This window comes from Manis javanica, chromosome 8 (genome assembly GCF_040802235.1).
Source record: "Manis javanica isolate MJ-LG chromosome 8, MJ_LKY, whole genome shotgun sequence".
NCBI classification, from domain to species: Eukaryota; Metazoa; Chordata; class Mammalia; order Pholidota; family Manidae; genus Manis; species Manis javanica.
This window is the reverse complement of record NC_133163.1, coordinates 54,039,061-54,064,290: the sequence shown is the minus strand read 5'-3', so window position 1 is coordinate 54,064,290 and position 25,230 is coordinate 54,039,061. Positions and strand designations below refer to the sequence as shown.

The 25,230-nt window shown below is 37.3% G+C and overlaps 1 long non-coding RNA gene across 1 annotated transcript in view; it reads right to left on the bottom strand.

The window, feature by feature from the left end:
- Nucleotides 1-25,230, bottom strand: part of LOC140843262 (uncharacterized) — an 82,878-nt gene that overhangs the window by 12,771 nt on the left and 44,877 nt on the right. Inside the window, exons 2-3 of the long non-coding RNA XR_012120874.1 lie at nt 2,905-3,007; nt 441-515 (exon numbers count right to left, since the gene is read on the bottom strand). This is a non-coding gene — a long non-coding RNA (uncharacterized lncRNA). The remainder of the gene's footprint in view (nt 1-440; nt 516-2,904; nt 3,008-25,230) is intronic.

The window sequence follows — 25,230 nt, the reverse complement described above, 5'->3', positions numbered from 1 at the left end:
TACCACTTCAGCATTTTATTTAAAAAATAAAAATAAAAAATAAGGGAAAAATGTGGGATTCACATATAAATCAAGTATAAAAATCAAATGAATAATCATATCTGACTTGATTGTTTATAGTTCATGATGCGTGATCAAAGCCGAAAGTTTCTGTGATATGACTGCCCTTGCACTGTTCACCATGTAAGAACTTATTCACTATGTAAGAACTTGTTCACCATGTAAGAACTTGTTCATTATGCTTCAGAAGATTGGGGACTGTTGAGAGTTAGGCTTGGGGTTGATTAATGATTGTCCATTGAGTCCCCTATACAGAATTGTATTGTTGTTAACAACCATTTGATCAATAAATATGAGAGATGCCCTCTCAAAAAAAAAAAATCTGTAGCAGCCAGATTCATTAAATATTTATCAAGCACTAAAAAAAAAATTAGATTCACCTGATTCCTTCTACTTTCTTAAATGTGGAAATTTTTATATTACACATGTAGTTTTCACATTTCTCTTGGGCAGCTCTAGGATAGAAGAAAATATTAGCAAACATCTTAACTCACTTTAGGAAAAGACTATTTAAATTAGACAAAAAAAACCCACTGATAATCAAGGAAAAGAATGAAAAACTGCTCTATATTAAAATTAAAACTGTTCATCCAATATTCCTTTAATAAAATTAAAGGCAGGCCATGGTGTGGGAGAACATTTTGGCAACACAAAAAACTACCAAAGACCTGGCAGACAAAATGTGCAAAAACTTATACCACAAATCAAAAAGAAAAAGAAATTCAATTTCTTTAATGGGCAGAAGACTTTTAAAAGGCAATTCACAAGGAGGAAATCTAAATGGCCAATAATCATAGGAAAAGGTGCTTGGCCTCATTAAATAATAAATATGGAAATATGTAATAAAATAATATAAATGAAAATTAAAACCATAATGACATATGACTACACATCCACTAGAAATAGCTAAAATAGAAAAGGTGGGTAATACCAAGTTTTGGTGAGAATGTTAACCACAGGAAGTCTACAGATTTCAGATTGATATAACCAATTTGAGAATCAATTTTCCATTTTCAACCAAAGTTGAAGATACACACACTCAGCTATTTTCCCTCCTAAGTATTCACCCAATACAAAGGTGTACATTTGTGCACCACAACACATATATAGGAATGCCTACAGCATTATTTGTAAAATCCTAAAACTTCAAATAACCCAAATACATTCCAGTAATGGCACACTCTATGGCAATGAAAATGAGTGAGCAATAATCTCAAGAAACATGGATGAACCAAACAAATACAACATTGAATAAAAGAAGCCTTACTGAAGGACTTCACTGTATATAATTTGACTTAAACAAAATTCATAAGCAAACAAACCAGAACTCAACTATTTAGGAATAAATATTTAGGAGATTGAAAGGCCAGTGGGGCTTCTAGGGTGCTGGTAATATTTTTCTCTTGACCAAAATGGTGTTCTTGGGTCTATCTTAAGATGATTCATTAAGCTGTGTGTATATTTATGTGTTTCTTTGTATGCATGTTATATTTTACAATTAAAAATACTAGAAAACAGAGCTACCACTTTCCTTGCATATTTGGATAATAGTGTTATATTTGCCACCTTGCTACAAGTACTTTATTCTGTAGCCAATATCTTTCATATGATTATTTCAGCTATAGCTTCTTGACTGTTTTACTCTAGGACAAGCTATCAAGAGATGTAAAATTGTATACAATTATATACATCTAAATAATTCTCAGTAATTCAGCCCACCCGAATGCTAACATGTTGTGTCTAAACATCATCATAATGTTATCAATTCACTTTTAATCTCTGCATTTGCAAGCAATATACTTTTTTGCATTCCAATTGGACTTTATTATTCATTAAAGGAATAAAGCTAAAATATCATTATGGAAATTCCATAAAAAAAGAAGATAGACAATTAACCATTACATTCCTAACCTCGGCTAATTCCCCTTGCTCGGGTAATTCACCTCAGCCCCCTATCTATGTTATTTTTATGTAACCCTCTAAATAACTGTCTTTTGAACTCTCTAAATCAACTCACAGAAATTTTTGGTATTTAGATGACTTCTTTTATTGATAAAATATATCACAGAGGAACTACTCTCAACCACAAAGCTTAGTCATGTTCTCCCTTGTTGTATTAGTTTCCTGAGGCTGCCATATAACAGTACCACAAACTTAGTGGACCTAAAACAACAGAAATTTGTTCTCTCACAGTTCTGGAAACCGATGTCCAAAAGCAATGAGCAGGGCCACACCCCCTCCAGGGGCTCTAGAGGAAAGCCCTACCTTGCTTCTTCCAGGTTCTGGCTCCCTTGGCTTGTGACTCCATCAGTCCATCTCTGCCTCTACCTTCACACTTTCTCCTTTGCATGTCTATGTCTTTTCTTCTCTCTCATAAGGACATTTGTGAATTTAGGGCCCACCAAGGGCCTGTACAATTAAGACCCACCAAGATAATCTGATTTTATCTCAAGATCCTTAACTCAATTGTATATGCAAAGAACCTTTTCCCACATAAGATAGCATCCACTGGTTTGGAATGGAGGCTACTATTGAACCCCCATTACAGCTGTTACAGTTGGAAGGAGTTCATGAAGAGGACTGTTGGACCTGGGCAGTCAAGGGGCTCCTCACCCCTCCCCTCTCTTTGGAATGTACTTTTGCCCACCATTGCCACAGTAGGAGGCAGTGTCAAGAATATAGTCTTGAGAGAGTAAGATGCTGTTGAACTGTGTACATGGCTAAATCCCACTAGGCCTCTATATAAACTTTAATATTCTTGTGAGCATTGCAGAGATCTATCCATACTGCAGCACCCAAGACAGGCTCATATAAGTTCCCTTGCCCCTTAAACCTACCACCTACCAGTCTGAAGTGGTCTGCTTCTTTCTTTGGCCTCTCCTTGCCCTCCATGTATTGGACACCAGTTTCAAATTTCACTTGGGAAACTCCCAAGGTTTCAAACCAACTATAATGCAAAAGGGAAAAAAGAAATTTTTAAAAACTAAAAGGATACAAGAATAGAAGTAATGGCACTATTCTGGATGAGCTTCCACAGTTAAATTCCTAACAGAAGTATATACATTACATATTTATTTTCGTAACCCACACACACTTAATTACAACTTAATTACAAACCCTTAAGAGAATAGGAAGTAGGCTTTATTCAGCTTTGAATCCCAGCACCTAACATAGTGTTCTTAGACATAGTAAACAGTCAAGAAATAACTGAAAGTTAATTTAAGACATATCATATAAAATAATTCTGTAGTTTCTTGAGGACCATTAGCTGTGCCTAGACTCAGGATGGCTTTAACATCAGCTTTAATACAAGGAAACAGAATTGCTTTTTTTTCCCTACCTGAAGCCTAACAACCAAGCATCATGTTAGTCACTGACAACAAAAAAATGATACCTGGGGAGAGAAAGGAAGAAGTGAAGTAGATGACACAATAGATGTAGGTATTTCTGCTATGGGAAACTTAAAGAAAAGCAGAGAGGTAAAGAAAGAAACTGATGGAGCCCTAGTCAAATCACTCTGATGCGTCCTCAGATGCTTTTACAAAAAGCCCACATGAACAGCACTAAAGCATGAATGATGAAGAAAAGAAGGAAGAACCTCAGGGAACTGACCACAAGATAGAAGAAAACACTGTCTTGCATAAGGTAGGGCTGGGGTGACTCATCTTGAAAAGAGTAAATAGCCCACTTTCATGCAACTTTCAATGAAAAAAGAAATGATAATGCCAAAAATGTAAAATGACTGTCAAAAATATATAAACCAATTCAAAAGCTGTAAAATAGAAGTTGCACATCTATTCTGAGACATTATAAAAATTACACTTCTTTTAATAAAAATTCAAAACATGATCATTTTATTATACTCACATGCCAATCACTATCCTGACTACAATATGCATGCTCACCTGCCCACAGAAATTTGTGTGTGTGTGTGTGTGTGTGTGCACATGCATGCTGATCTGTGAACAAAATCATTTTACTCTATTTCAGTTGTTTGATATTCTAGTCAAGATCAGCTGTAGTTTCTCTCTTGGTAAGTGTGATTATCTGAAAATTATGTCAAAAGCAGAACTTATTAGCATCTTTAGAAAAATTCCTACAAAATTACTCAATGAGTTGTAAAGAATAAAATCTTCATTAAAACATTGTCACCATCATAAAATTTAATCTTCTGGTAAGAATTAAGAACCAAATGTACTTATCTACCTCTCAATCTCTAAAATCTTCAATGAAATAATAATGAAAAAATACAAATGACAAAATAATCCTAAGAGCATTAATAATAGGAAAAAGAATTTTCACTGAGCAGAAATCTTAATGATTTTTCTGGAAGGTAGAAAGAGAAAGCAGCAACCCAGAAAGTTCACCAAAGCCTCTGTAAAGGTGGTCCGTAGTCCATCTAAGTGAGCCCAGCAGAGACCCAAGAGCCAAACCAGGAGGTAGAAGGGATAGCTCAGGAAAGAGGAGCTGAATCTGCAAGATTTATAAATCTGCTTGAACAATTACTCCTGTCCTACTTTCCTTCTCTCCTTTCCAAACACTCTAGCCCTCCACTAAGAGATCCTGTGTTTATTTCCAGTCACAAGCCATAACGTCTGCTCCAAAGAAACTGATCTTCTATCTCTGGCCCATTAGAGTAAATCCCTTATCCTTTTGGAAATGATTCCTGCAGGTGTTCTTCTCTGCCTAATGCGAAGGGTATAAAGTCAGCACTTACAGACTTAGCCTATACCTTCTCTATGAATATGAGTACACAATCAAGAATCTCCAATATTTGGGGGGAAAACTCAAAAAAGCAAAAAACTGAGGCAAACAAACAGAGCTGACACAAAGATATTGATTATTCAGAAAAACAGAGAACTTAACTTACATACTAATATTCTAAGAATGGAAAACATACTGTAACTGTAAGATTAGAATAGATTGCTTTCATGTCTTATCAGACAAAGACAAGAAAAACAAACTTCACTCATATGTGGAATCTAAAAAAACCTAAACTCATAGATACAGAGAACAGATTGGTAGTTACTAGAGGCAGGAGCTGAGGTGGGGTGGGAAGATATGAGGGTGATTAATTGTTTGAAAGGAGTCAAAGGGTACAACTTCCAGTTATACAGTAGTCATGTGGTTGTAATTACAATATGGTGACTACAGTTAATGGCACTGTAGTTATATTTGAAAGTTGCTCAGAGAGCCAATCACAAAAATTCTCTTCACAAGAAAACAATTTGTAACTATGTGTGGGAATGGACGTTAACTAGATGTATTGGGTCATTGACGCTGCGGTTCTTTTTGCGGAGTTGAAGAATGGACTTAGCAAACACTCAAGGTAGGAGAGCCAGGGAGAGGCTTTTATTTAGAGATACAGTCTCACGCCAGGAGGGGACAAGAGAGCCCATAGTTGTGCATTGTCTAGGGGTTTTATAGGCAGTTGAGGATTTGGGAGAACCTAATAAAAGGCTTAGGGGTGCGGACTTGTTAAGTGGTCTCTGAATATTTAGAATTAACTAAACACAGGGAATTTCCTACTCTGATTTCTCCCTGGGATACTGGTGTCTTAATCTGGGAGTATATCAAACAAGGCCGCCTGCCCAGCCCCCAAGGTGGGCTGAGGTATTGTCTATTTGCTTAAGAGTAAGTTAAGAATCTTACTTCTTAACTTCCTGGGTATTAAAATGTTATCTTATTTTATTTTATTTTTTTAAGAGGGTATCTCTCATATTTATTGATCAAATGGTTGTTAACAACAATAAAATTCAGTATAGGGGGGTCAACGCTCAATGTAAAATGTTATCTTATTTTTAAGAAGAAATCATTCCTGCCTTTTACTATGTTGTTTATGGCTGGGCTTACTTGCCATTATTAATTGCCCAGATTGCAAATGACCTCATCAGATCTGAAGGAGGAAAGACAGCACATAGGCCTGGGCCTTTTAGCATGCTAAAGTGAATCTTACACATGATTACAAATGATTAGCATAACAAAAAACATGGGCTACTTTCCTTTATCTAGGGAATATTAACTGATCTTACTGAAGTATGACTCTAGAGCTTAATGTTTAATACAGAATTTTGGTAGGGTGTTTCCTTGCCTGTTGTTACACTGCTCTGACTGTAAATATCCTGCTTTGCTTTTTCCAGAGGCCCTCACCCTACTCTGCCGACACCCACGGTCCCTGTCTCATGATCACTTTGCAATATATACAAATATTGAATTATTAGGTTGTATACCTTACCCTAATACAATGCTATATGTCAGTTATATCTCAATTTTAAAAAAGATTAGGACTCTATACCAGTGGAGTAGAGAATTTTTTTAATTGCCTTGGAAAGCTAAAATATATTTGCTAAAACTTTTTTTTAAAAAATCCAGTAGAAATAGAAGGTAACAGAGAAAAAAAATGGAGAAGAGAAATGTGAGAGAAAAAGTGAGACACAGACCAGTATGTCTCAAATATTAATGTGCATACAAATCAGCTGGAAATCATGTTAAAATGAAAATTCTTACTCCACAGATAAAAAATTCTACATTTCTAACAAGCTCCAAAGTGATGTCATTGCTGTTAGTCTATGGGCCACATTTTGAGTAGTAAGGACTTAGAAACACACATGTGCTTATGAAATTTCAGATCAATCAACAAATTTTAAGTAATAAAAAGAAAGTCCTAAGAGTGGAGTCCAGTATCAGTCTCAAACCATTTGAAAGAGATTTTAAAAACTCAGAACGGTCCTAACTCCTGACCAGGACTGAATCTCCTGCAGTTCTCTCTCCTCTGCCTCTTTTGGGTCCCCCGAAGGCTACTTCATTACAAGACAAGGTTTGTTCCTCTGCAGCTTCTTTACTCTTCAGACCAATTCAGAGAATCACGATTGACTCACTGCTTTGACTTGCATAGGAACACAAAGTTTAACGACAGAATTAAGACTGGGTCCTGATAACCTGTACCAAATCATCTCTAATTTATTTCACAATATAACCAGGAATATTCAGTTTCTAAACCTAAACATTTTGAATTTGGCTTCTATTGAGAGAGAGAAAATCATAACAACATTCTGACCCTGATCCTCCTTTCCTCACTCCCAAAACGATATAATCACAGATAAATTTTTAAACTCTTCTAAACAGGAGCAAAGTTACTCTGTTCATGAAGCTATACATTTGAAATTACAGATTTTAGACTATATTATGTGTATTTTTAGCTACACGCAATAGATTAATGAAATACTGCATGCTTTCCCAAATAATACTTGAATATTCAAGTAGCTGGTGAAATCAAAAGGCTCACTAACCTTCTTTTGCAGATTTGAATTTATCTTTTGTTTAAAATGTCTTTATGACATACCAGTTGCTTCAGGATTTAATTTATCTTTTGTTTAAAAACCCTCTATTACATAGTAATTATAAAATGAGATCTTTCTAGAGAGTTTCAGATGGAAACTATTGACCATTTTCTTTGCCCCCTAAAGTAGAAGCAATGTAATACTTTCATATTTATCACTGAGAAAAACAATGAGTGTTTATAAAACCATTTGAAAGAGAGTGGAAGATTTATGACAAAAAACAACTCTCAAATACTTCTAAGCTTTTTATAATGCCTTTTTCTTGGAAGAAAATATAAATTCTGATTCTTTAAAAGTTCCTGGCAACTCAGGAAGAATAAAAATAATATTTTTCAGAAGAATACTATAATATTTAGAAATAGTTAAAGATAATTACAGCAGTTTATACATCGTAAAACTAAATTTAAAGTGACAGTTATGGGAGACTGAGGAAATTCAGAACTTCTTAAATGAATAAAGTACTATATGAGAGGATAGCCTAACGTATGCAAACTTTAACAGGCTTGACATAACTTTTCCTAGAATTTTTATTGTAGTGGAAATAGTATAAACTTAAATTTCCCTAAGATTACATCAATTTAGCCCATCTTGGCTATTCATTTATTCAGCATGGTGTTACAATACTACCTCTTGTGTAAACTATATTGCATAGTTCGTTGGCCTAATCACTCACTATAGCAAGTGTGAAATGTTCCTGATCTTTCTAAAACCAAAGGGAACCACAGTGGCCTGATAGCTCATGAAGGATTCAGTAGTACTGTTGATACTTTTTACATAAGGTGAGAAATAGATAATGTTATATTGATTTAATTTTACCCATTAGAATGTCATGCTTTTATGAAAGTGATATCATATTTCACATTCCAAACTTTAATTTACAGGTCCTAAAGCTTCATGCTGTAGTTATAACTGGACATTGAAACAGACTTTATCAGTGCCCTGCCCGTATCCTCTTGCCCTTCCTACTTAAGCAGAATTAACTTGAGTTCCAACTGAAGATCTGACAATCTGTGGATGCCAGAGTCTACTTTGCCCACCCATCTAACAGGCCAGAAGGTTATGGCCTTAATTCTAGGGTTTTAATGATCCTCTGGCCCCAGAAACTCTCAGCTAATGACTGAAGGAAGTTGGTGTATCTCCTCCAGGGAGATAATCCTGAGCATGGGGCCTACACCAGCCCCAGGGTTTCCTCAGTGGAGTTAACTCCAATTACCCACAATGGAACTGGTTTGATTATGTACACTTTACTGTCTGTATTCTCTTCCCCACCACCTCCCCAGTCCTCTACCAGTATTTCCTACATCTTCCAAATAAATCACTTGCACATGAACCCTTGGCTTGGCATCTGCTTCTCATAGAATCCAACGAAGAAAGGAGGTATCAGAAGACATCCCAGAAAGCAGATTCTCAGGAAGGGATTCTAGAATTGGACTATGTGCCTGCCAGAGATAACAATAACCCCATTTTTAGGGCTAAGTAGGGTAATAATAATCTTCGGCATGCTATAACATCACATTTACTAAGACTCTGACCTGTGGTTATTTGGAAGTGTACAAATATAAGGGGAGACCAGGTCCTTTGAGGAAGAACTTTGAACAAGTATATAAATGTATATAAAATAGTAAAAGATAAGTAACAAAAAAATAAAATGATAAGTAAAAAAACATATAGAGGATAAGTTCCTACATCTTGCCTTCCTTTCACTAAGAAAGAGGCACAGCACTTGTATTTCTCTTTGGATTTTAGACACTTTATACCACACTTAGTAAAATTATTCCACATCATTTATTGAGTAACTAAGGAGGCTGCCAATTTTGAATAGACCCAAAGCAACAGATGGCTCAGCAGCAGGTTCAAATTATGATATAAACAGCCTTGAAACTTTGACTGCATGACCCAACAGATGCAAAGGTACCAGAAATACCCACGGTCCATAAGGAAACTATAAATTATCTGGCCAACCCCAATAGGATGAACATAGCACAGACCCCTGTGGTCAAAGAAGGAGAATATGCTGTCCGCAACAGAAAACTGTTCTCTATTATAAAGGCAGTTCCGAGCAAGAGAGACCAAGTGTCTGACTAGGGTACATCAAGCCACTGTGCAATTGGAGATCCTCGTAATAAGCTACATTTTGTCAGCCACCAAGTGATAAGGTTGAAATGACAGAGCAGCAACTCAGAACACAATGGAAAGGCTACTTTCAGGATCAGACCTGAGCATTCCCGAAAGTACAAGAAAGTTACTCACAGTGGTGGAGCAAACCTCCATGCTGACCAGCTCTGCTGGGGAGATTCTAGTCTGTCGACTCATACCTATGGCTTTGTGGGGGTTCCTTATTACCAGCTAGTGAAGGAGAGGGAAACTCTGAGTTTGGTTCACAGGTTAATGAGCCTGATGTAATCGTTTTGCTAAAAATATTGCTGCCATAACACGGCTGCACTCAGGAATGACCCTAAAAGACAGTGACGACTGGAAGTCCTCCAGTGGGCTCAGCGTGGGGGACAGAGTGAATGACAATGTCAGGAAACTTTGGGTTCAGTGACAGGGAGGATCAGAAAGGCAGGTGGTACTAAAAATGAACTTTGCCTCAGTTATGGACCAAATGTTTGTATTCCCCACAAAATTCATACATTAAAATCCTAACCCCAAAGATGGGGCCTTTGGGAAGTGCTTAGGCATCCTTATAAAGAGAGCCCTGAAGCTCCTCTGCCCCTTCCGCCATGTGAGGACATGGTGAGAAGTCAACCATCGATGAACCATGAAGTGAGACCTCACTGGACGCCAAGTCTACTGTCACCCTGATCTCAGACTTCCCAGCCTCCAGAACTGTGAGGAATAACTGTTTGCTCAAGCCATGCAGTCTGTGGTATTTATGTTATAACAGCCTGAACATATTAAGACAGCCTTTTTATAATTTCTCCTATAGCCAGGTCAATCTACCTCAACTGAGAACCAGTGATCTAAAAGACACATTAGACAAAATAGAATCTGAATAGAGACATTCCTTAGGGGCCACGGAATTCCATCACTCAGCTAGGAAAATACTTACCTAGGACTTATCTATGAATATAGTAAAAGTGTAAAAAGCTGGGTTTTAAAACACAATCCTGTTCATAAAGAATTCCCACATTAAAATCTCCATTTTCCTCTATTATCCAGCATTATCTATGAATGCATAATTCTGGAAATGGTAGTTTTCTGGATTCCATTTTAAGGACTGGGATTTTCAGAACTATAATGTGCAGGTGGGTGCAAACACATACATAAACACATGCAGAAAATCTGTTCAAGCTTCTGACTTATCTGTTCTGTATTCCTTCTAAGACTGTTGGGGTACATGATATAAAAAATCATTGACACAGTCTCTATTTTATCATCACCTTTGCTTCTTATCTCTTCCTCTATTTTCTCTCCTTTTTTTCCACCAGCAACTGTCGCTTCTGTGATTCTCAGATTTCAGACAGGAAAGTCTGCCTTTTCCTAATATCATTATCCTATAAAGCCCTCCTCACCTTCTGTTTAGACAGAGAATGAAATAATCATTACTGTTTCATGGTTTCAGTTATCCTTGCTCATCGCACAAATGCATTTAGAATATCTTTCCAAATGAAGACACTTTTTTTTTCCTTAAGTCTGGGCTTAGTGCTACTCAGATGTTTAAGGCTATCAAATAACCAAAGTGTACTATAAATAGATGTAATGATTCTAAATTTGTTTATCATAATTCTAACAGTGATGAATTTGCAAGTCAATGCTTTTATTAAGAGTAGATATAAGAAATGATCTTCTGATAAACATGTCTCATGCAAAATCATTTTTCTGTGGACAATTGCTATTCATGTTGCTAATAAAACTTTGATTTGCTCATTTATTTAATGAGCATTTGCCAAGTTACTGTTATCTTTGAAGCTCCTCACTAGGCACTGGTAATATAAAGTTAAGTAAGATATAGTCTCTTTTCTCAAGGAACCCAGAATCAATGAAGGAAACAAACAAGTACAATATTTTTCTATGATTTACAAATACCACAGCAGAAACAAATGCAAGGTACAGTGCGAACTGAGAGAAGGGTAAACTTAACTCTGCTTGGTGGGATCTGGAAAGTGCTCTCATGAAGTGTGACATCTGAGCTATATCTTTAAGGATGGGTAGAAATTTTGCAGGCCAAAGACCTATAAGACCTATAGTGAAGAAACTGCAAGTGCCAAGGCATGAATGCACAATATAACAATATATCTAGAAAACCAGTCGCTTGTAATCAAGTGAAGGAAATAAGTTTCAGAAGAAATGCAAGAGCACAATCGAGAATGACCTTGTATACCATGCTAAAGGCTGTCCTTTAACCTGAAATGCTAAATGGAGAGCCATTGAAGGACTTTATGCAAAAGAGTAGCATGATCAAATCTGTATTTCACCAAATCACTCAGACCATACCAAGGGAAAAACTGAAGATAAGATGAGAAACTGGGTGGCCAGCCAAGAGATAAAACAAGAACCTAATTCTAGCAGTGGGAGCAGAGGAGAAAGACTAGAGAGACATTTAAGAGACACAATAAGTAGGATCAGGTGATTACTTTGTATGTGGAGAAGAAAGAGGAAAAGGAGAAGGGAAAGTAATAGAGAAGTAAGAGTAAAGCATTATACCCAGGTATCCATCATGAGGAGTGGACGATAGCAGTGATTTTACTGGGTAAAAAGACTGAGGGGCAGGAAAAGGTTTGGAGGTCAAGATGAAGAATTTCTTTACAGAAATATTGAATTTGAAGAGCCTGTAGAATACCCTACTAGAGGTAAACAGAAAGCTGCTATATATAGGTCAAGATCTTAGGAATAAGGTCAGTGCTAGACAGATAAGGCATATAGGTAGTAGTATAAGTAAAACTTACCCCAAGTCACCACTTGAAATGGAAACCATACAGAAAAATATTACACTTTGAAATTAAGAGTGCACAGAAACCCTGCCTAAATGGAGACTAACATTAAGAACCATTCTGAGTCACTAAGGCAGTTGGCTCTGTCTTCTGATAAGATGAACCAATAAAATCCCTGAAAGTGAAGCCATGATATCTTTCTTAACCTTGAAGTTTATCAAAACCAACTTCTCTCTCTTCTCTTAGGTTCTATTCACTTATGCATTAAACTTATATATATGCTAATTAATGTAGCCCAAATATCAATAGCCTTATCTGTTTTGCCCTGACCTGACTCCTAAGATCCTGGGCAAGAAAGACCTTGCCCAGGTCTGGGGTATTTCTTTTCAGCCTAATACACATTGTCTTATTCTAGACTTTTTAAGTTGTTTACTAAAAATAAAGTTATTATGTCATGCAATGAAAGAAATGATATTCAAATAGCATAGTCATTCCAACTTTTTAAATTTTTTAAATACATCTTTTAAACCATAAATGCTGACCTCCAAAAAAATCAGTATAATGACCCCCTGTATGGTCAACGTCTCACTTCATAAGGTATTCAGCATCATCTCATTAAAATTCTATAGTTCAAAAATTGGATTTCTTTAAAAAATAAAACCAAAAAAATAATTTGGTGAAAGTCAAAGCTTCTTTCTGAATCTCACTTTAACCATAGATCCTGTAAAACAATAAGGTTTAATCACATCCTGATTGTTACAGACTTATGCAAAGAGTTTATGCAAGAATTAATGGACATTAAGAAAGTCACACCATGCATACTGATATGTGATTATGCCTGAAGATATGTAAAGTCATCCACAGCTGGAAACATGCTAAAATAGTAAGACTATGGTTGGAAATGCTATTTTATTATGAATTTCTTTTCTGTATTTAGGTAGTACCTAATACTTCACTTACTTGTATTAGAGATACATTATTTTAATTTAAATTTTATTCTTTAAAATTCCTACATATGTAGAAAATTAAGAAAATATATCACTGACATATGTAATAGTTTCCACATTCAGAAAAACTACTGTGAGGTTTATATTTTCATCTCAAATAGAAAAAAGAATATAGCCACAAATAAATTCATGCACCTAATCAAATCAGAGAAGTAGGGTTTAAAATGTGTTCACTTAATGTAAAAATTGTTATCATGAACAGAGGAAAAATAAAAGACAAAGAGACTTCCCAAAGAACTGCACTGTCCTACTTCTCATCAACTAACTTCCAGATTGTCTCTACATTATCAAGGAAGGAAACTAACACTTACTGAGCAGCCACCTAACCAGTCATATGATAATATACAATTTACCTAATTTAATCCTGTCAATGTACAGTATAAGCCACACTCCATAAACGAAAAAAAGAAGCTTACATAAAGGCCTTGTGGTGATTTTTTTTTAATGTTTGAAAATTCTTTGCAAAAGTACAATCACTTCCTACAGTATAGGTGAATATATTTGTAAATGACATATCTGACAAGGGTTTAACATCCAAAATATATAAAGAACTCATACGCCTCAACACCCAAAAAGCAAATAAGCCAATTAAAAAATGGGCAGAGAAGTTGAACAGTCACTACTCCAAAGAAGAAATTCAGATGGCCAACAGGCACATGAAAAGATGCTCCACATCACTAATTATCAGGGAAATGCAAATTAAAACCACAATGAGCTATCACCTCACACCAGTAGGGATGCCCAACTGGCATAGTCATTCCAACTTTTTAAATTTTTTAAATATATCCTTTAAACAATAAATGCTGACTTCCAAAAAATATCAGTATAATGACCTCCTGTATGGTCAACATCTCAATTCAATAGAAAAGAATAGGAACAACAAATGCTGGCAAGGATGCAGAGAAAAGAGAAACCTCCTACACTTCTGGTGGGAATGCAAACTAGTTCAACCATTGTGGAAAGCAGTATGGAGGTTTCTCAAAAAACTAAAAATAGAAATACCATTTGACCAAGGAATTCCACTCCTAGGAATTTACCCTAAGGATGCAGCAGCCCAGTTTGAAAAAGACAGATTCACCCCTCTGTTTATCACAGCACTATTTACAATAGCCAAGAAATGGAAGCAACCTAAGTGTCCATCAGTAGATGAATGGATAAAGAAGATGTGGTACATATATACAATGGAATATTATTCAGCCATAAGAAGAAAACAAATCCTACCATTTGCAACAACATGGATGGAGCTAGAGGGTATTATGCTCAGTGAAATAAGCCAGGTGGAGAAAGACAAGTACCAAATGCTTTCACTCATCTGTGGAGCATAAGAACAAAGTAAAAACCGAAAGAACAAAACAGCAGCAGACTCATAGAACCCAAGAATGGGCTAACAGTTACCAAAGGGAAAGGGACTGGGAAGGCGGGGGGAAGGGAGGGAGAAGGGGAATAAGGGGCATTACAATTAACACTCATAATTAGCAGGGGGGCCACAGTATAGCCACTCATAATTAGCAGGGGGAAGGCAGTATAGCACAGAGAAGACAAGTAGTGATTCTATAGCATCTTACTTCGCTGATGGACACTGAGTGTAATGAGGTATGTGGTGGGGACTTGATAATGGGGTGAATCTAGTAACCACAATTTTGCTCATGTAATAGTATATTAATGATACCAAAATAAAAATAAATTTTTAAAAAATGGAGTCACTTTCTCTTCCCCTTGAGTGAACGCTGGACTTAGTGACCTGAAATATGGCAGAAGTGTTGCTTTGTGATTTCTGAGACTAAATTATAAAAAATATTGAGACTTCCTCTTGGAGGGCTCCTTCTGGAGACACTAGCTGCCATGTCATGAGAATATTCAAGTAGCCTATACTAGTCAGTTTGCCATAACAAAATACCACAGACCAGATAGCTTAAACAACAAAAAATGATTTCTCAGAGCTCTGGAGAATGGGAAATACAAGATCAAGGTGTCATCTGATTCACTTCTGGTGAGGACTCTCTTTCTGGTTTGCAGATAGCTGCCTTCTCACTGTGCCCTCTCAGGCTGGAGACAGAGAGCCCTGGTGTCTCTTTCTCTTCTTATAAGGACCCCAGAAACAGATCTCTCTTCTTATACAAGGGACCCTCCTTCATGACTCATTAAATTTTTATCACCTCCTTTCTTCAAATACAGTCACACTGGAGTTTAAAGCTGCAAAGTATGAATTTTGGAGATAGATGAATATTCAGTCTATGACACAACTCTATGGAAAAGTTCAAGTGTCTAAGAGCTTAGGCCCCCTGCCAACAGCCATGTGAGTGAGACAGCTAGGAACCAGTTCTTCCAGCTAGAGTCCAGACTTCCTCTGACTACAGCCCACATCAACATATTAAATGCACCTCATGAGAAACCCTGAGCCAGAGCCACCTAGCTAAGCCTATCCTAAAACCTTACTCTTAGAAACTATTTGAGAACATAATTATTTGTTGTTTAAGCTAATTATTGGAGTAACTTGTAGCAAGAATAAATAACTAATATATGTACATCTAAGTCAGTAAGTGGTAGAACAGGAATTAAAAACCAGTTCTTCTGACAGCTGAAGTATGTGCTCTTTCTTCTATAGACACTGACCACACTGGCTCTCCAAATTTATTTAAAACCTCATTCATTTATTGAACGACTTTACATATATTCCCTCAGTTCATCCTAATAGCAACCTTGAGAGATTGGTTTTATAATAATACACAAAAGTGTATTTTTGTTATTAAAAATAATTTTAAACCAAGTAAAAGCTATGATTTTGATATTATAAAGCTCCACATCTAATGAATACTTCAACCTACTTTTCTTCATGTCCACTCCACCTACCATAATCCTTGCCACCATCATCTCTGGCCTGGACAACCTCAGTAGCCCACATGGTTCCTTGCTTTCACAGTTTTCATCCCCAATCTGTTTTTCACATAGCAGGAGGAATTAACTTTTTAAAATGTAAATCAAACCATGTTATTCTTCTACATAAAATCTCTCTGTCATTTTGTGTGACTCCTCTTGCTGGTTATACTTAATATATCTAAGTTAGAGTGAATAGTACTAATCATGTGGTCACTCAATTGGTGGCAACCCATTGTAACTACAATACGATAGAGACTACCTGCCCCGTCATTTCTTTTTACTCCCTCATACTGGAGGAGAGAACCCACAAAACCCAACCTCAGTCTGGTTCTATCCCATGAAGCCATGAAAGCCATCCTCAGTTTGATTTCAGAGTCTTTACAATTTACAAACCAAGGAAGAACATGATCGCCAGGGAACAAAAGATGAGCTCATAGATTAAAAATGCTATGGAATAGCTGAGGCATACAAGCATTAAGAAATAGGACACTGAAAAGTTTAGAACATAGGCAAGAATATAACTAAAGTTTATTGAACACTTAAATAAAACATTCCACACTACAAAAATAGAAGCAACTATAAACAACCTAAAAAATCTGAATTTTCTTGTACCCCTAATTATGTTAAGCATAGATATCTAGGTCAATAGATCAAGTCATTTGTCTGTTCTGCCTTTACTCTCTGCCATGGTTTCTCAAATTCTCTCTCCTGCTGAGTTGGCACTGACCTTAACCGTAGACAGTTGTATATTAGAAAGGAACACACATTCCCATTGGACCAAGCTCAGTGCTCAGACATGGCAAATGCAATAACCAATGCTTCCGCCTTTCCTGGCAACTACCTCTTATATGCTAATTATATGTTAATTAAGACTCCATGATCTCCTTTGTCTCTTCCTTTTTCTGCTTCTCTTTCTATTTTTTTAAAGTTTATTTCTCAGTCCTATACATTACATATTCCCAATACCCCAGTAAATCCTGGGGCTCTCAGTTCTCTCTACAACTGCTCCTCCCCTATTTTTGCTCAATATGGAAAAACTTCATTTCTCTTAAATATCCATTGTTTTCCTGACAGTAGCACCAAAACAATTACCCCAAGAAATAATACTTATCTAGGATTCCTGAGACTAGTGATCAGGAATTATCCTCATTTTTAAGTGTCCTTAGATATAGCTATGTAGTAAAAATAAAAAAAGCTACAGTGGACTTGCCTCCTCCCAGTTAGTTTTATAACTATAACTCATAAACAGAAGGTCAAATGTGGTCAAAAGTGTGCTTCAAAGTCTCTTAGGAGTCACACTGGAGACTAATATACCATCTCTAATAAATCTATCACAGCTTTTCTTTCCAGGGGTGGACTACATTACCCTATTTAGTTTAACACCAGATGAAGGAGCTTGTTTGAATCCAAATTGTATTACTAAATACTTATCATTAAACAATGGAGTCACAGTCTTACAATAACATTTCATGCTATGAGAGGCATGAAAGGACTGAAAACACCTGAGTAAGAACAGCAGATTGACATCTCCCCTCTCACACTTACTTTGGGGAAGAGACACCCTAACAATGGTGAAAACACTCCTCTTATTTAAATTTCCTGGTCTCTTCTCACTCTCTCTCTCTGCTCCCTCTTATTAAGCCTACCCTAAATTGATAGGTAATGTGACTACAGAGGATACATGTAAGGCCATTACCTGTCCTAGCTAAATGACAGTTGCCTTGAAATGAAAGGAAATAACATCTCCTTGCTTTTAGCCATAAACAGCCTCTACATGTAACTTACTCCAGGTTTTAAGAGGTGACCACCAACTCTAGAAACACATATACAGAATAAATAGTTTACTAATATCATATTTCAATACACATGAAAATAGTACTAACTGTATTTCCAAACACTGAGAGCATCCTATATACAAAATATTTTGAACAATTAGAATCTCTACTCTTTAAAAATCTTATTTTGACAATGCTAAAGTAAGTAACTATAACAGGTAAAAGCATAAAAGTATTAGGCCATTTTCACCAAAATAACTGTTATATCAAAGATATAACTAAAAATTTAGAGGGAGGGAGCCAAGATGGCGGCATGAGTAGAGCAGCGGAAATATCCTCCCAAAACCACATATATTTATGAAAATATAACAAAGACAACTCTTCCCAGAATAGAGACCAGAGGACACAGGACAACATCCAGACCACATCCACACCTGCGAGAACCCAGCGCCTCGCAAAGGGGGTAAGATACAAGCCCCAGCCTGGTGGGAACCAAGTGTCCCTCCCCCCAGCTCCTGGCGGGAGGAGAGGAGTCAGAGTGGGGAGGGAGAGGGAGCCCAGGACGGCTGAACACCCAGCCCCAGCCATCCGCACCAGAGCGCAGACACAGTGCATGCGGCGGGTCCTGGATACTAGGGAAACAGGGCAGCAAGATCAGTGAGTGGGTCCCTGAGAAAAGTGAGTGGCGTTTTTTTCTTTTTTTTGGTGAGTGCTTTTGGGAAGTCTTAAAGGGACAGGGACCCCAAAACCGGACAGAAGTGGCCCAGGAGACTTAGTCCATAGGGAGGGAATCAGCGGATCTTTGGGCACTCTAACCCCTGGGCAGCAGGGAGCATGGAGGCCCCTCACGGAGATAAATAGCTTCCCAGACGCTCCCACTCCAACAAGGCTCCACCACCTTGGAGCAGCAGATCCAGGCAGGCCATTCCCACAGCAACAGCGGAGATAAACTCCATAGCAGACAGGCAGGAATCACAAGCCCTCTCTGTGCGCAACTGCCCAGCACAAGCCACTAGAGGTCGCTGTTCACCCAGGAGAGGAACGCCACAAACCAACAAGAAGGGAAGTTTTTCCAGCCGTCACTCGTCCCAGCTCTGCAAACTATTTCTATCACCATGAAAAGGGAAAATTACAGGCAAACCAAGATCATAGAGACAACACCAGAGAAGGAGAAAGACCTAACCTAACCAGTCTTCCTGAAAAAGAATTCAAAATAAAAATCATAAACATGCTGACGGAGATGCAGAGAAAAATGCAACAGCAATGGGATGAAGTCCAGAGGGAGATCACAGATGTCAGGAAGGAGATTACAGAAGTGAAAGAAACTCTGGAAGGATTTATAAGCAGAATGGATAAGATGCAAGAGGCCATTGATGGAATAGAAACCAGAGAACAGGAACGCATACAAGCTGACATAGAGAGAGATAAAAGGATCTCCAGGAATAGAACAATATTAAGAGAACTGTGTGACCAATCCAAAAGGAATAATATCCGTATTATAGGGGTACCAGAAGAAGAAGAGAGAGAAAAAGGGATAGAAAGCGTCTTTGAAGAAATAATTGCTGAAAACGTCCCCAAACTGGGGGAGGAAATAATCGAACAGACCACGGAAATACAAAAAACTCCCAACAGAAACGATCCAAGGTGGACAGCACCAAGACACATAATAATTAAAATGGCAAAGATCAAAGACAAGGAAAGAGTTCTAAAGGCAGCTAGAGAGAAAAAGGTCACCTATAAAGGAAAACCGATTAGGCTATCCTCAGACTTCTCAACAGAAACCTTACAGGCCAGAAGAGCATGGCATGATATACTTAATGCAATGAAACAGAAGGGCCTTGAACCAAGGATACTGTATCCAGCACAATTATCATTTAAATATGAAGGAGGGATTGAACAATTCCCAGACAAGCAAAAGTTGAGGGAATTTGCCTCCCACAAACCACCTCTACAGGGCATCTTACACTGACTGCTCTAGATGGGAGTACTCCTAAAAAGAGCACAGAACAAAACACTCAACATATGTAGAATGGAGGAGGAGGAATAAGAAGGGAGAGAAGAAAAGAATCTCCAGACAGTGTATGTAACAGCTCAATAAATGAGCTAAGTTAGGTAGTAAGATACTAAAGAGGCTAACCTTGAACCTTTTCTAACCAGGAATTTAAAGCCTGCAATGGCAATAAGTACATATCTTTCAATAGTCACCCTAAATGTAAATGGACTGAATGCACCAATCAAAAGACACAGAGTAACAGAATGGATAAAAAAGCAAGACCCATCTATATGCTGCCTACAAGAAACTCACCTCAAACCCAAAGACATGCACAGACTGAAAGTCAAGGGATGGAAAACCATACTTCAAGCAAACAGAGAGAAGAAAGCAGGTGTTGCAGTACTAATATCAGATAAAATAGACTTCAAAACAAAGAAAGTAACAAGAGATAAAGAAGGACACTACATAATGATAAAGGGCTCAGTCCAACAAGGGGATATAACCATTATAAATATATATGCACCCAACACAGGAGCACCAGCATATGTGAAACAAATACTAACAGAACTAAAGGGGGAAATAGACTGCAATGCATTCATTTTAGGAGACTTCAACACGCCACTCACCCCAAAGGATAGATCCACTGGACAGAAAATAAGTAAGGACACGGAGGCACTGAACAACACAGTAGAACACATAGACCTAATAGACATCTATTGAACTCCACATCCAAAAGCAACAGGATATACATTCTTCTCAAGTGCACATGGAACATTCTCCAGAATAGACCACATGCTAGCCCACAAAAAGAGCCTCCATAAATTCCAAAATATTAAAATTCTACCAACCAACTTTTCAGACCACAAAGGCATGAAACTAGAAATAAATTCTACAAAGAAAACAAAAAGGCTCACAAACACATGGAGGCTTAACAACATGCTCCTAAATAACCAATGGATCAATGAAAAAATTAAAATAGAGATCAAAGAATATATGGAAACAAATGAAAACAACAACACAAAGCCCCAACTTCAGTGGAACGTAGCAAAAGCAGTCTTAAGAGGAAAGTATATAGCAATCCAGGCACACTTGAAGAAGGAAGAACAATCCCAAATTAATAGTCTAACATCACAATTATCGAAACTGGAAAAAGAAGAACAAATGAGGCCTAAAGTCAGCAGAAGGAGGGACATAATAAAGATCAGAGAAGAAATAAACAAAATTGAGAAGAATAAAACAATAGCAAAAAATCAATGAAACCAAGAGCTGGATCATTGAGGAAATAAACAAAATACATAAGCCTCTAGCCAAACTTATTAAGAGAAAAAGAGAATCAACACAAATCAACATAATCAGAAATGAGAATGGAAAAATCACGACAGACTCCACAGAAATATCAAGAATTATTAAAGACTACTATGAAAACTTATATGCCAACAAGCTGGAAAACCTAGAAGAAATGGGCAACTTCCTAGAAAAATACAACCTTCCAAGACTGACCAAGTAACAAACACAAAAGTTAAACAAACCAATTACAAGCAAAGAAATTGAAATGGTAATCAAAAAACTACCCAAGAACAAAACCCCCGGGACAGACGGATTTACCTCGGAATTTTATCAGACATACAGAGAAGACATAACACCCATTCTCCTTAAAGTATTCCAAAAAATAGAAGACAAGGGAATACTCCCAAACTCATTCTATGAAGCCAACATCACCCTAATACCAAAACCAGGCAAAGACCCCACCAAAAAAGAAAATTACAGACCAATATCCCTGATGAATGTAGATGCAAAAATACTCAACAAAACACTAAGCAAACGAATTCAAAAATTTATCAAAATGATCATACACCATGACCAAGTGGGATTCATGCAGGGATGCAAGGATGGTACAACATTCGAAAATCCATCAACATCATCCACCACATCAACAAAAAGAAAGACAAAAACCACATGATCATCTCCATAGATGCTGAAAAAGCATTCGACAAAATTCAACAACCATTCATATAAAAACTCTCAGCAAAATGGGTATAGAAGGCAAGTACCTCAATATAATAACGCCCATGTAGGATAAACCCACAGCTAACATCATACTGAACGAGAAGCTGAAAGCTTTTCCTCTGAGATCGGGAACAAGACAGGGATGCCCACTCTCCCCACTATTATTTAACATAGTACTGGAGGTCCTAGCCACGGCAATCAGACCAAGCAAAGAAATACAAGGAATCCAGATTGGTAAAGAAGAAGTTAAACTGTCACCATTTGCAGATGACATGATATTGTACATAAAAAAACTCTAAAGACTCCACTCCAAAACTACAAGAACTGATATCAGAATACAGCAAAGTTGCAGGATACAAAATTAACACACAGAAATCTGTGACTTTCCTATACACTAACAATGAACCAATAGAAAGAGAAATCAGGAAAACAACACCATTCACAACTGCATCAAAAAGAATAAAATACCTAGGAATAAACCTAACCAAAGAAGTGAAAGACCTTTACCCTGAAAACTACAAGTCACTCTTAAGAAAAATTAAAGGGGACACTAACAAATGGAAACTCATTCCATGCTCCTGGCTAGGAAGAATTAATATCATCAAAATGGCCATCCTGCCCAAAGCAATATACAGATTTGATGCAATCCCTATCAAATTACCAAAAACATTGTTCAACGAACTGGAAAAAATAGTTCAAAAATTCATATGGAAATACCAAAGACGCCAAATAGCCAAAGCAATCCTGAGAAAGAAGAATAAAGTGGGGTGATCTCACTCTCCAAATTCCAGCTCTACTACAAAGCCATAGTAATCAAGACAATTTGGTACTGCCACAAGAACAGAACCACAGACCAGTGGAACAGACTAGAGACTCCAGACATTAACCCAAACATATATGGTCAATTAATATTTGATAAAGGAGCCATGGACATACAATGGTGAAATGACAGTCTCTTCAACAGAGAGTGCTAGCAAAACTGGACAGCTACATGTAGGAGAATGAAACTGGACCTTGTCTAACCCCATACGCTAAAGTAAATTCAAAATGGATCAAAGACCTGAATGTAAATCATGAAACCATAAAACTCTTAGAAAAAAACATAGGCAAAAACCTCTTAGACATAAACATGAGTGACCTCTTCTTGAACATATCTCCCCAGGCAAGGAAAACAACAGCAAAAATGAACAAGTGGGACTATATTAAGCTGAAAAGCTTCTGTACAGCAATAGACACCATCAGTAGAACAAAAAGGAACCCTACAATATGGGAGAATATATTTGTAAATGACAGATCCAATAAAGGCTTGACATCCAAAATATATGAAGAGCTCACATGCCAAAACAAACAAAAAACAAATAATCCAATTAAAAAATGGGCAGAGGAACTGAACAGAAAGTTCTCCAAAAAAGAAATACAGACAGCCAACAGACACATGTAAAGATGCTCCACATTGTTAATTATAAACCACAATGAGGTATCACCTCACAGTAAGGATGGCTACCATCCAAAAGACAAACAACAACAAATGTTGGCGAGGTTGTGGAGAAAGGGGAACCCTCCTACACTGCTGGTGGGAATGTAAATTAGTTCAACCATTGTAGAAGGGAGAATGGAGGTTCCTCAAAATGCTCAAAATAGACTTACCGTTTGACCCAGGAATTCCACTCCTAGGAATTTACCCTAAGAACACAGCAGTCAAATTTGAGAAAGACAGATGTACCCCTATGTTTATCGCAGCACTATTTACAATAGCCAAGAATTGGAAGCAACCTAAATGTCCATCAGTAGATGAATGGATAAAGAAGATGTGGTACATATACACAATGGAATACTACTCAGCCATAAGAAGAGGGCAAATCCTACCATTTGCAGCAACATGGATGGATCTGGAGGGTATCATGCTCAGTGAAATAAGCCAAGCGGAGAAAGAGAAATACCAAATTATTTCACTCATCTGTGGAGTATAAGAACAAAGGAAAAACTGAAGGAACAAAACAGCAACAGAATAACAGAACCCAAGAATGGACTAACAGGTACCAAAGGGAAAGGGACTGGGGAGGATGGGTGGGTAGGGAGGGATAAGTGGGGGGGAGAAGAAGGGGGATATTAATATTAGCATGCATGGGAGGGTGGGAGAAAGGGGAGGGCTGTAAAACACAGAGAAGACAAGTAGTGATTCTACAACATTTTGCTATGCTGATGGACAGTGACTGTAAAGGGGTTTATAGGGGGGGCCTGGTACAGGAGAGAGCCTAGTAAACATAATATTCTTCATGTAAGTGTAGATTAAAGATAGCAAAAAAAGAAGAAAGAAAGAAAAGGGGGATTACTCCCTGATGGGATAAAACTAACTGTAAATCAATGATTAACGCACGCTTTTAATATCCTTAATTTTGATCACTTAAAGGGTGTCAGATGATCAGCTATAGAGGTACATTATTCTGATAATATTCCTTTCTCTTAAAAAAAAAGCAGTTTCTGTGTGTGACCTCCAATGAGTTCTACACAATGGTATAAAGGCCATATAAAACTGTGGGCAAAGGGTCTGTTTGTGTTTATACAGAGGATCAAAGCCTGATTTGGCTACTCAGAAAATGAACTAAGATATGATATGGAGAAGAACTTCCAACATCAGCACTCTCCAGAAGAGTCATATCAGAAGATGATCATCAAAAAACCTCAACAAAGATCCAGGCAATGCTGCAGTTGTAGCTGCATTCATCCCACTGGTTCCTGGTCTTGCCATTGGAATGAAGAAGGAGATATCTAAGCTGGCCTGTGCATACAGTAAAACAACAAATTTGACTGGATCTATACTGACAGAACTCAACCAAGAATTAGGAGAAGTGCAAGTTGCAGCGCTCCAAAATCTTGCGACTATAGACTATCTACTGTTAAAAGAACATATGGGATGTGAACAGTTCCCAGGAATGTGTTATTTTAACTTGTCTGCTTTTTCTCAAACTATTCAAATTCACTTAGACAATATCCATCATATCATTGATAAGTTTTCACAAATGCCTAGGGTGCCTAACTGGTTTTTTTGGTTTCACTGGAGATGGCTGGTAATTGTAGGTCTGCTTTGGTGATGTAGCTGAATTCCTATTATGTTAATGTGTGTACACAATTTAATTAGTAGCCTAAAACCTATATATGCTTATGTTACTCTACAAGAAGATATGTCAAAGAAATAATCAATCTTCCCATGTTTTCTTCCACCTGCTACTTCTATAGCTTTTCTTCTTCCTTCCTAATTATAACCCTTAAGTAGAATTCGTGCCTCATATCGAATTT